General features: G+C 42.7%; 1 protein-coding gene across 1 annotated transcript in view; it reads right to left on the reverse strand.

Annotated features, from left to right (window-relative positions):
* Positions 1-6,192, reverse strand: part of RNF24 (ring finger protein 24) — a 108,088-nt gene extending 101,896 nt beyond the window's left edge. The window contains exon 1 of the mRNA XM_006072938.4: positions 6,038-6,192. The gene's annotated coding sequence lies outside the window, so the exon portion shown is untranslated. The remainder of the gene's footprint in view (positions 1-6,037) is intronic.
* Between the last annotated feature and the right edge of the window lie 6,653 nt (positions 6,193-12,845).

A 12,845-nucleotide genomic window follows, 5' to 3' on the forward strand; every position in this document is an offset into this window, starting at 1 on the left:
TGGATGTAAGGTCAGGGGAAAGTTGTTTTAATTTTTTGTTGTTTTTAAAGATGGGCAATATCAGAGCATGTATGTATGCTGATATTGGTGGTGCCTTGGAAAGTTGTTGAGGACGTGAAAGAGAGCACAAAAGCAGAAGTCAAGTTTTTGACTAGCTCTGAGGGAGTGTAAGGTGGGGAGGCAAGTTGGCCTCTGATGGGAAGAAAACAGAAAATAAGGATCCTAAGCAAGGTGGATTTATAGATTTGGTGAGGAGAGGATGAAGAGTATCTGTCTGATAACTTTTAAACCCTCAATGAAGTAAGTACACAGCCCACTTATCAGCATGGGGACGGGTGGGCTGCTCATGAAGTTAAAGAGTGTGGAGACATTAATATAGGCCAAAATTAAGAATTACAAGTTATTAAGAATCTGGCAATTTTCTGGGGGCAGTGATGAGAGTAGTCCACTTCAGATTTTTAGTCCTGAATCTGAAGTTCTCTAGTAATATTCAACTTATATGATATGGGCCCTTGGGGAAGGCTAGATGAGGAGTAAAGCAGCTGTAAATAGAAAAAAAATTCATGGGTTAAAAAATATTTAAAAATATGCATCCCTGAGATAAACACTAAGTCACTGACAATGTCCAAACAAGCCCTGGTCTATGTAACTCCATTTGCCTCTATCTTCTTATCACAGAAATTCTTGCAAATAATGTGTTTGTCTTAGTTAGTCATGATGTATTTAATCATGAAGCTTATAGATTGGTTTTTTTTTTTGGTCATAAACGGCTCTATCATTTCCTAAAGCAGATTTAAAAAAAATGCAACTGATGGTCTTCATGTTGATTCCAGAGGTGATTACATTTCAATGCTGAAAGACACTTTCTCTGGTGTTAACTCATATTTCTAGTCAAAAGTAAACTGATGACTTCATTTAAAAGTAAAAAATAAATAAATAAATAAAATATCCCCTCAAGGTGGCTGCTTTTGATCATCCAACTGTATTCCTAAACCATGATGTTGGCTCAAGACCCAAAACATCCTGGGAAGCACAGGCTGTCTGCACAGGTTCAAGTAGAGGAAACAAAGACCGCACCTCTTGATGGATGCATGTCAACATCATGAAGAATAGCATATTGGGTAAGACAGTATGTATGCCTGTGTGCACATATATATAGATATTTGGGGAAATATTATCTGCCCTACAAGCAAAAGGAAAGAAAAAGGAACACCATGAAACACCATTTTGAGGAACACCATGAAATGTCAGAACACCAGGGATAACTAGAAGATCCTCCCCATCTTTCAGAGTGGGAGGAAAAAGAGAATGGGGATTACAACTGGAAGCCTTCAAGAGACAGACACTAATTTTCAATCTAGAATTCAACATCCAGTGAAACCACCATTCAAGTGTGCAGGTAAAATGCAGACATTTCAGACATGCAACTTCTGAATTCAGGAAGAAATTTCAGAGTTTGTAGATGTTCTTTCTCAGGAAACTACTAAAGAATAAGGAAGACACAGGATCCAGGAAATCAAGAATGCAACATAGGAGGAAGGCAAAGAGAATTCACAAGAAGATAAAAAGGGAGGTCCTATATGACAGCTAGGAAATAGAAATGAAACAGATTATCTGAATATATTGAAAGATGATCATTTCTGTCATAAAATTTGAGGAGAATTTGTGACTGGTAAAAATAAAACTAGGCAAATGAAGAACAAACAAAAGTGGCAATTATTTAACTCAGGAGAAATAAAGTTGTACAAAAAAGAAACATAATAGGTAATACATATCCAATACAGCTCATCTGTGAATTTAGGTACACTGCCACAGTCATATAAATACTGAATACTGACTTAACTGGAAACTGTAAAGTATAGATATGAGGTGGGGGAGTTGAAGGATGGTTATGTGGAACAATTAAGTACTCAACTTCCAAACTAGAACTCCATGGATAATATAAAAAGGTAGAAAATCAAGGAATTGCAGTTTAAACATTGAAAATGAAATAAATATAAAGGTAAATACTAGAAAGAACTGCTAAGAATTCAAAATAATTGAACCATATGAAACCACTGATTTTTGGTAACTCCCCAATCTAAAAATAAATGGCAATTTCATATAGTTTAAGCTGCTATTAGGTTAGTGCAAAAGTAGTTGTGGTTTCAGACTGTGAATTTTAAATCATTATAACTAGGCTAAAACACATCTTTTTTAATCAAAATAGGAACCATTACAATCAACACATTTTTGTCAACAAGTTTTTTTATTCCTGTTGTGTAAAAATCTGTGCTTTGGGATTAGATAAACTCTTGGAAAGCATTTTCTGCTTCCTGATGGTTGTGGAAGCATTTTCCCTGGAGAAAGTTGTTGAGATGCTTGAAGAAGTGGTAGTCAGTTGGCAAGAGGTCAGGTGAAGATGGCGTTTGAGGCAAAACTTCATAGCCCAATTCATTCAAATTCTGAAGCTTTGGTTGTGTGACGTGTGGTCAGGTGATGCTGTGGAGAATTGGGCCCATTCTGTTGACCAATGCCAGCTGCAGGTGTTGCAGTTTTCAGTGCATCTCATCGATTTGCTGAGCATACTTCTCAGATATAATGGCTTTGCTGGGATTCAGAAAGCTGTAGTTGATCAGATAGGCAGCAGACCACCAAACAATGAGTATGACCTTTTTTTCAGTGCAAGTTTGGCTTTGGGAAGTGTTTTGAGAGTTTCTTCTCGGTCCAACCACTGAGCTGGTTGTCATATAAAATCCACTTTTCATCACACATTATAATCTGATGGAGAAATGGTTCATTGTTGTTGCATAGGCTAAGAGAAGACTACACTTTAACATGATTTTTTTGATTTTCAGTCAGCTCATGAGGCACCCACTTATTGAGCTTTTTCACCTCTCCAATTTGCTTCAAATGCAGAATGACTGTAGAACGGTGGATATTGGGTTCTTTAGCAACTTCTCACGTAGTTGTAAGAGCTTTGATGATTGCTCTCAATTGGTTGTTGTCAACTTCCAATGGCCAGCCACTGCGCTCCTCATCTTCAAGGCTCTGTCTCCTTCGCAAAACTTCTTGAACCACTACTGCACTGTATGTGTGTTAGCAGTTCCTGGGCCAAATGCATTGTTGATGCTGCGAGTTGTCTCTGCTGCTTTATGACCCATTTTGAACTCCAATAAAAAAAAATCACTGGAATTTGCTTTTTGTCTGACATCATTTCTATAGTATAACATAGCCACATTTATTTAAGAATGTATTCCAATATCAAATGGCAAACTTCAACAATGCAAAATTGTAATTACGTTTGCACTGATCTAATAATACATTATGATAAGAGTATTACTGATTTTAGAATAAACTGCCATTTGAAACAGAAAACAATTAGTATTTGGCTGCACAGCATATAGGAACTTAGTTCCCCCACCAGGGATCAATCCATGCTCACTGTAGTGTAAGCAGAGTCCTAATCACTAGACCACCAGGGAATTCCCAGAAAACAATCACTGACAGAATACTGGGAGGATAATGTATCCCAGTTTGGGTGACAAAGTGTCATCATATATACTATTACTAACATAACAATATCAGTATTTCTAATGAATATAAAGATTATATTTATTAATAAAACAGCATGTAACCTATTTTGGCAATATAGATATTACTTTGGAATTTTTCCTCAATCATCATCCTACAAAAATGCAAAACTATGGACTGGTAAAGATTTTGATTAACAGAATGCTGAATAACAAGGCCAGGATGTTTTTAGTTTCCTTTGTTGGTACAAACAATAGCTAAGTCATGCTTGCAAAATTAAAGTTGCCCAATATTGTAGTACTATGCAAGCCTATTTCAGTGATAATTCCGGTTACACTATGCTGTTTATTTAAGACTTCCCCTTATAATTTGTTTTAAAAGGCTTCCTAAAAGAGAAAAATCTTATGCAGGCAATTCATAAGTTATTTGGGTTGCTTCAGTATTAGTGACACTAGTTAATGTAATTAATGAAGCACTCATTTATAAGTTGCCTTATTTTGAGTTAAATTCATAAAAATTTTATTTAAATCTGACATCATAAAACCAAAATTTCAAATTAAAAAGTCAACTTTTATTAATTTTAACTTTTACAAAGAAAGAATTTGATCATGCTAACATAAGGTAAGATTTTTACCAAGAATAATGGATCCTGTTCCAACCAAATGGAAAATTTCTCTTTCAAATTAAAAGCAAATGTTTGCAACAGAGGGAACATACATAAACAGATGCTATGGAAGACTGCTTAGTTTCAATTTCATTTTGCACTGAAAACTACCAGGAATTAAAATACATGTTACTAAAAATAACCTTAAAGGGAATCTTAACACTGAATCAATTCAACTATTCATATCCTCTAATTAGCTCCTCACTTTTTTTTTTTACTGCTGTTATTCTGAATCAAAAGATCACAACAAAAGTATATTAATATTTGGAGGTATGTTCCTTACAACAACTGAGTTTAGCTAATTTCCTGTCACTCTGCAAAATTATAAGGGTACACACAAAAAACAGCAAATGCAACCAACTATCTTCTAAAACTTATACGTTTAAGAGAGAAAAAGGTCCAAGTGAAACAGCAAGGAATAGCTGGTGCTATTATAACTGCTTCTTTTTAATTGGTCCATATCAGCTGTGACTCCTCGTAACTTCACCAAGCAAACAAAGTCAGGCAGTCAGTCCCCGCAGAGCCAAAGTCTGTGGGAAACTGCGGAGCTTCCTCCTCTCTCTGGGGATGAGGACAAAAAAAAAAAAAAAAAGGTATTCTGTTTTCCAATAGTCCTGTAAGAGGTGCCACTGAGCTGGGCGGCACAACCAGACAACAGAGCACAGGAAAATTCAGATCAAAGCAAGGGCGCATGCCAGGGAAATATGCAGTAACACCCTTTGCCAAAGAATTACGGGGAAAAAAAGGCAAGGAGGCGGAGAGAACCTGCTGGACCACCTTCTTATGAACACCGGGAGGCAGGAAGAAACAAAATCTGCCTGTACTGAGGAGCTGAAAAAAGTGTCCTAGATACACTGGAGCATTTCTATAGACAACGTATATCAATATACAGACATAATTACCAATTAACTAAAAAGCAGTGTTCTATATGTACTATTCTCATGTACATATACGTGAGTATATGACCATTTACCAACACTCGGAAAGCAAGTGTTCTGGATATACTGAGAATATAGAAATACATTGAGAATGTAGACACATATTTTCAGTTAAAAAACCCACTGGTTTTGCAGCAAGAAACAAAGAAATACTGTTTGAAAGAATGCCAGAGACAGAATTGGCTGAAGATCTGATGAAGGAATATGTCTTTTTTTCCTCATCCCCTTTAAATGATCTCCAATTCGCTCATTTCAGAGGTCACATACAAACCATTAAGTCTCTGGAAACAAAAGAGGGGCCTTAATTCTCTGCCCTGTGGAAGCACACACGGCCCCCCACTCACAAATATGAGGCCAGCACCTGACTTTCATTAATCAGTAAGCGAGGCAAGAGGTCTCATCCCAGACCACTGCTTATACCCAGTGACAAACGGGCATGAGACAGACGCCACAAAGAAAGGGGAGGAGCAGACGGGGACCAGGAAAACACTGCCACGCCGCGCCCCCCCAAGGCGCGTTCCCACGGCCAACAGGGAGGCAGCAGTCTTCGCCATCCTCGTCCTCGCTCCGGGCACATCCCAGCAGCTCCCACGCCCGGGGACCAGACGCGGGGCACGGGCTAGCTGGGCGTACAGGGCGCCGCGAACCTTTCTCTGTAGTCTCCCGGTGACAGCTCCGCGCCTCCCTTTGTGCGGGACTCACCCTCCTGTTCGTGCGCGGACCCTCTTCCGCGCCCCTCCCGGCCCAGGGCCGCTGTCCTGCCCGTCCCAGCTCCCGACCGAGGCGCCGGGAGTGTGAGTGGGGGAGGCTGGCGCGGGCCCACGGTCTCCTTAGCATCCCGAACCCGGACCTGCCCGGTCCCTTACTCTCCAAACCAGGGGGCGACGGCGCTCAGCGGCCCAACCCTCGCTTGCTTACTTACTCTGTCGTGCTGGCAGAGGCGGCGAGCGTGCTGGGACCGTCAGCTCCGGGCAGTAAGCAGCGGGCGTCTGGCTGAACCAAGCGCGGCTGAGGTGGCAGCGGCGGACGGCGCGCCACAGCCCCGGCGAGGGGCGGGCCCAGCGGGGGAGGGGCGGGCGCCGCGCCTCTCATTCATGCAGCGGGGGCGGGGTGAGGGAACCCGGATGGCCGGGCAGCCCCGCCCACCTCCCTCAGTTGGCCTGTGCTTCAGAGTCCGTAGTGCGCAGGCGCGGCTCTCTGGACTCCGAGCCTGCCTCACCCGCTGGGGATGTCCTAGGGAGGAGTTGCGGCTTTCTGCTTCTTATGTTTAGTATTTTTGCTCGACCTATAAAGTTTTAAAGTGAAAAATTGGAACTGCCACCTCTTCCTAGCATTCAGTCCACCAGCATCGCGGGGACACAGAGTAGCGTGAATAAGGAAGACACCGCCCCTTCCTCCAACTGCTTCATCTGCCGCAGGTCCTCTTAGACCTCTGAGACCCAGAATCTGCCCAAATAGTGGAGAGCAGCGTGTGCAAGAAAGAATGCATTACTTTATTTGCATTGACCTACTCTGTTCAGTCACCAGCTCCCATTTCATAGGGCAGGCAAAAAGCTATGCTGCATATACACAATGGAATATTACTCAGCTGTTAAAAAGACTACATTTGAATCAGTTCTAATAAGGCGGATGAAACTGGAGCCTATTATACACAGTGACGTAAGCCAGAAAGAAAAACACCAATACAGTGTCAGTTCAGTTCAGTCGCTCAGTCATGTCCTACTCTTTGCGACCCCGTGAATCACAGCACGCCAGGTCTCCCTGTCCATCATCAACTCCTGGAGTTCACCCAAACTCATGTCCATCGAATTGGTGATGCCATCCAGCCATCTCATCCTCTGTCGTCCCCTTCTCCTCCTGCTCCCAATCCCTTCCAGCATCAGGGTCTTTTCCAATGAGTCAACACTTTGCGTGAGGTGGCCAAAGTATTGGAGTTTCAGCTTTAGCATCAGTCCTTCCAATGAACACTCAGGACTGATCTCCTTTAGGATGGACTGGTTGGATATCCTTGCAGTCCAAGGGACTCTCAAGGGTTTTCTCCAACATCACAGTTCAAAAGCATCAATTCTTTGGCGCTCAGCTTTCTTCACAGTCCAACTCTCACATTCATACATGACCACTGGAAAAACCATAGCCTTGACTAGATGGACCTTTGTTGGCAAAGTAATATCTCTGCTTTTGAATATAATATCTAGGTTGGTCATAACTTTCTTCCAAGAAGTAAGTGTCTTTTAATGCTTACTCAAGAGGCAGGTCAGGTGGTCTGGTATTCCCATCTCTTTCAGAATTTTCCACAGTTTATTGTGATCCACACAGTCAAAGGCTTTGGCATAGTCAATAAAACAGAAATAGGTGTTTTTCTGGAACTCTCTTGCTTTTTCCATGATCCAGCAAATGTTGGCAATTTGATCTCTGGTTCCTCTGCCTTTTCTAAAACCAGCTTGAACATCAGGAAGTTCACGGTTCACGTATTGCTGAAGCCTGGCTTGGAGAATTTTGAGCATTACTTTACTAGCATGTGAGATGAGTGCAATTGTGCGGTAGTTTGAGCATTCTTTGGCATTGCCTTTCTTTGGGATTGGAATGAAAACTGACCTTTTCCAGTCCTGTGGCCACTGCTGAGTTTTCCAAATTTGCTGGCATATTGAGTGTAGCACTTTCACAGCATCATCTTTCAGGATTTGAAATAGCTCAACTGGAATTCCATCACCTCCACTAGCTTTGTTCGTAGTGATGCTTTCTAAGGCCCACTTGACTTCACATTCCAGGATGTCTGGCTCTAGGTGAGTGATCACACCATCGTGATTATCTGGGTCATGAGGATCTTGTTTGTACAGTTCTTCTGTGTATTCTTGCCACCTCTTCTTGATATCTTCTGCTTCTCTTAGGTCCATACCATTTCTATCCTTTATGGAGCCCATCTTTGCATGAAATGTTCCCTTGGTATCTCTAATTTTCTTGAAGAGATCTCTAGTTTTTCCCATTCTGTTGTTTCCCTCTATTTCTTTGCATTGATCGCTGAGGAAGGCTTTCTTATCTCTTCTTGCTATTCTTTGGAACTCTGCATTCAAATGGGTATATCTTTCTTTTTCTCCTTTGCTTTTCACTTCTCTTCTTTTCACAGCTATTTGTAAGGCCTCCCCAGGCAGCCATTTTGCTTTTCTGCATTTCTTTTCCATGGGGATGGTCTTGATCCCTGTCTCCTGTACAATGTCACGAACCTCATTCCATAGTTCATCAGGCACTCTATCTATCAGATCTAGGCCCTTAAATCTATTTCTCACTTCCACTGTATAATCATAAGGGATTTGATTTAGGTCATACCTGAATGGTCTAGTGGTTTTCCCTACTTTCTTCAATTTCAGTCTGAATTTGGCAATAAGGAGTTCATGATCTGAGCCACAGTCAGCTCCTGGTTTTGTTTTTGTTGACTGTATAGAGCTTCTCCATCTTTGGCTGCAAAGAATATAATCAGTTTGATTTCGGTGTTGACCATCTGGTGATGTCCATGTGTAGAGTCTTCTTTTGTGTGCAGGTCAGGAAGCAACAGTTAGAACTGGAAATGGAACAACAGACTGGTTCCAAATAGGAAAAGGAGTACGTCAAGGCTGTATATTGTCACCCTGCTTATTTAACTTATATGCAGAGTACATCGTGAGAAACGCTGGACTGGAAGAAACACAAACTGGAATCAAGATTGCCAGGAGGAATATCAATAACCTCAGATATGCAGATGACACCACCCTTATGGCAGAAAGTGAAGGGGAACTCAGAAGCCTCTTGATGAAAGTGAAAGAGGAGAGTGAAAAAGTTGGCTTAAAGCTCAACATTCAGAAAACGAAGATCATGGCATCCGGTCCCATCACTTCATGGGAAATAGATGGGGAAAGAGTGGAAACAGTGTCAGACTTTATTTTGGGGGGCTCCAAAATCATTGCAGATGGTGATTGCAGCCATGAAATTAAAAGACGCTTACTCCTTGAAAGGAGAATTATGACCAACCTAGATAGCATATTCAAAAGCAGAGACATTACTTTGCCAACAAAGGTCCATCTAGTCAAGGCTATGGTTTTTCCAGTGGTCATGTATGGATGTGAGAGTTGGACTGTGAAGAAGGCTGAGCGCCAAAGAATTGATGCTTTTGAACTGTGGTGTTGGAGAAGACTCTTGAGAGTCCCTTGGACTGCAAGGAGATCCAACCAGTCCATTCTGAAGGAGATCAGCCCTGGGATTTCTTTGGAAGTAATGATGCTAAAGCTTAAGCTCCAGTACTTTGACCAGCTCATGCGAAGAGTTGACTTATTGGAAAAGACTCTGATGCTGGGAGGGATTGGGGGCAGGAGGAGAAGGGGACGACGGAGGATGAGATGGCTGGATGGCATCACTGACTCAATGGACGTGAGTCTGGGTGAACTCAGGGAGTTGGTGGTGGACAGGGAGGCCTGGCGTGCTGCGATTCATGGGGTCGCAAAGAGTCAGACACGACTGAGCGACTGAATTGAACTGAATGCTTACTCATGTGATTCATGGCTGCAATCACCATCTGCAGTGATTTTGGAGCCCCCCAAAATAAAGTCTGACACTCCACTGTTTCCCTATCTATCTGCCATGAAGTGATGGGACAAGATGCCATGATCTTAGTTTTCTGAATGTTGAGCTTTAAGCCAAGTTTTTCACTCTCCTCTTTCACTTTCATCAAGAGGCTTTTTAGTTCTTCACTTTCTGCCATAAGAGTGCTATCATCTGCATATCTGAGGTTATTGATATTTCTCCCGGCAATCCTAACGCATATATATGGAATTTGGAAAGGTGGTAATGATAACCCTGTATGTGAGACAGCAAAAGAGACACAGATGTATAGAACAGTCTTTTGGACAATGTGGGAGAGGGCGAGGGTGGAATGATATGGGAGAATGGCATTGAAACATGTAAATTATCACATGTGAAACGAATTGCCAGTCTAGGTTCGATGCATGATACAGGGTGCTCAGGGCTGGTGCACTGGGATGACCCAGAGGGATGGGATGGGGAGGGAGGTGGGAAGGGGGTTCAGGAGGGGGAACACATGTACACCCATGGTGGATTCATGTATGGCAAACCCAATACAATATTGTAAAGTAAAACAAACAAACAAACAAAAAAACAACCAAAAAACTTACCTTTGAGGGGTTTGACTTCCCTGGTGGCTCAGCTGGTAAAGAATCTGCCTGCAGTGCAGGAGACCAGGGTTTGAGCCCTGGATCAGGAAGATTCCCCTGGAAAACGGAATGGCAACACACTCTAGTGTTCTTACCTGGAGAATTCCATGGCCAGAGGAGCCTGATGGGACCCCAGTTCATGGGGTTGCAAAGACTCGGATGTGGCTGTGCAACTAACACTTGGAGGGGGGATGGTTTAGCGCATCCTGTAACAACAAAGCGTAGGGTCAATCTAGTGCTGCTTCAAGAGCAGAAGAGGCGTCTTTTCTTCAGCATGGAGTGTATTCTCAAGAGACACCCTCCTGTTCCCAGTTCCTTGGCTCTGCTATTCCTGGGCCACAGAAATCTTTGGTGCTGTTGGGAGTCTGCAACAGGCCTCATGGTGATCTCATTTGAGGCGCTTCAGTTGAGTGTGTGGGCACTGCAGCTGAGGGAAGTTAGAGAAATGATTGCTCACTTTCCCTCATTTTCCCCCTTTGAGATTCTCCTTCTGTTGCAGGGAAGAGAGTGGGGTGTGTGTGGGTGTGTTAGGGGAAGAACACTGACTGAAACTGCCCACCCTGGCCAGGCACCATAGTGACCATGTGCATGAGTTGTTTTACGATGGGAGGTCCTGGTAAGTATGGAACTAATAAGCCACCACCAACCGGAAGAGTTTAGAAAACTCTTCTGAGTTTCCCAAAAGAAGGCACCACGTGTCTGACCACCTCCCAGAATCCTTCTTGCTGACATCCGTCTTGGCTGAACAATGCATGCACCACCAGGAAGGACTCTGAGTCAGAATGATTGGGCAAAGACAACCTGGAAACTAATTCCATCACCATAATACACGAGATTGCAAGCAGAGCATCTCTCCTGGTTTCCCTTACCCTACTGCTCTCCATCCAGGCTTCCTGTCCCAATAAAATCTCTTGGTTTGTCAGCACATGTGTTTCCTCAGACAGTTCATTTCTGAGTGTTAGACTAAGAGCCCAGTCTTGGGCCCTGATTGGGGGTGGGGGTGGGTGTCTCCCTTCCTGCAACAAATGGTGATTCTCTTCTTTGCTGTGACTGACATCCTGACCACTTGGGGTACTTGGGGACTAGCTTGCCTGCTGATGGACCAGACCAGTGGCCGCAACCGGACCCTTTTTCCCCTGGTCTCCTCCTGATGCAGACAACTAGCCAGAGTGCCCAGACTGGGTAAGGAACAAGAGACTTTATTGACCTCTCTCGCCTCCCTTCTCTCTTTCCTCTCTTTAACCCTTCCTATCCTATCCCTTTTTTCTAGTCCCCTAGTCTTGGACGCAGGAATCTGGTCGAAGAGCCTCAGCCTGAGCTGAGGATTGGAGGCTAATCACCTCCTTTTGGCAGAGAACTCAAATTCTGGTTCTGTTCTGTTCTGGTCTGGTTTCTGGTAGGGCTGAATTCCAGTCTTCCCTTCTCTGGAGGCTCAGGGCAAAGTCCCTTAATGCCTGGGTATCTGCAAGAGATATCAGAAAGGCCACCCATTTTGCTCCCTCTCCTCTTCTTTCAACTTGGCTTCCTTTTCTCCCTTTGAAATCCTTGAAGACCTGAGATATTTTCATTTACTCTGTTAGTACTTGGATCTGAAGTTCTATGTCTCTACAGGATGTTTTCTGAGAGACTGTAATCTTGTATTTAATGGAGTGTCTGATTAGGACTGCCAGGTCTATGTATGTGTTTTATACTCTGTGTTTTGTGTTGTAATTTGTGATGGCCATTTGGCTTTGTGTGGCCACCATTTGGTTTAGACCTGCTGCCATTTTGTTAGAACTTGATTTTCTTTCCCTGTGCCTTGAGACCAGGGCCCTCAGGAACACTTATGTAGGCCATCTCTAACTCCTGAGACTGAGGAAAAATGGGAAGAAGACTTTAAAAATTTTATTTACTCCAATTATTATTTATAAACTAGTAAATTTTATACTGTAATATCTAATTCATGACTAAGTTTAGAAATGAGGCTAGATATCACGTTGTGTCTGTCTGAATATGTGTCTGTCTTGGTATGTCTTTGTCTCTGGATAATATTTAATTATTTAATTGGCTTAAAAAATATAAGTGCTAACAAAGCAAACAATTCTAAATTAAGCTAAATGAATTCCGGATTCATGTGAACTGGGAAATATTCAGTATTAAGTTAATATCTGGTTTTTCAAACCATCAACAAGAATAATACTTCTGTTGTACCTAAGTTTGAAGTGAAGTGAAGTGAAGTCACTCAGTTGTGTCCGACTCTTTGCAACCCCATGGACTGTAGCCTCCCAGGCTCCTCTGTCCATGGGATTTTCCAGGCAAGAATACTGGAGTGGGTTGCCATTTCCTTCTCCAGGAGATCTTCCCAATCCAGGGATTGAACCCGGGTCTCTGGCTTTGTAGGCAGATGCTTTACCGTCTGAGCCACCACGGAAGCCATACCTAGGTTTACTAGAGGTCAAATAAGACTGTATTCTGTTACAAGTTTGTCAGCCAGAAATGTACCTCATTGTGGAAAATACTTTAGGGAAATTAAGATGTGTTTTCAATAGAAGA

This window comes from Bubalus bubalis, chromosome 14 (assembly GCF_019923935.1).
Source record: "Bubalus bubalis isolate 160015118507 breed Murrah chromosome 14, NDDB_SH_1, whole genome shotgun sequence".
Taxonomy (NCBI): domain Eukaryota; kingdom Metazoa; phylum Chordata; class Mammalia; order Artiodactyla; family Bovidae; genus Bubalus; species Bubalus bubalis.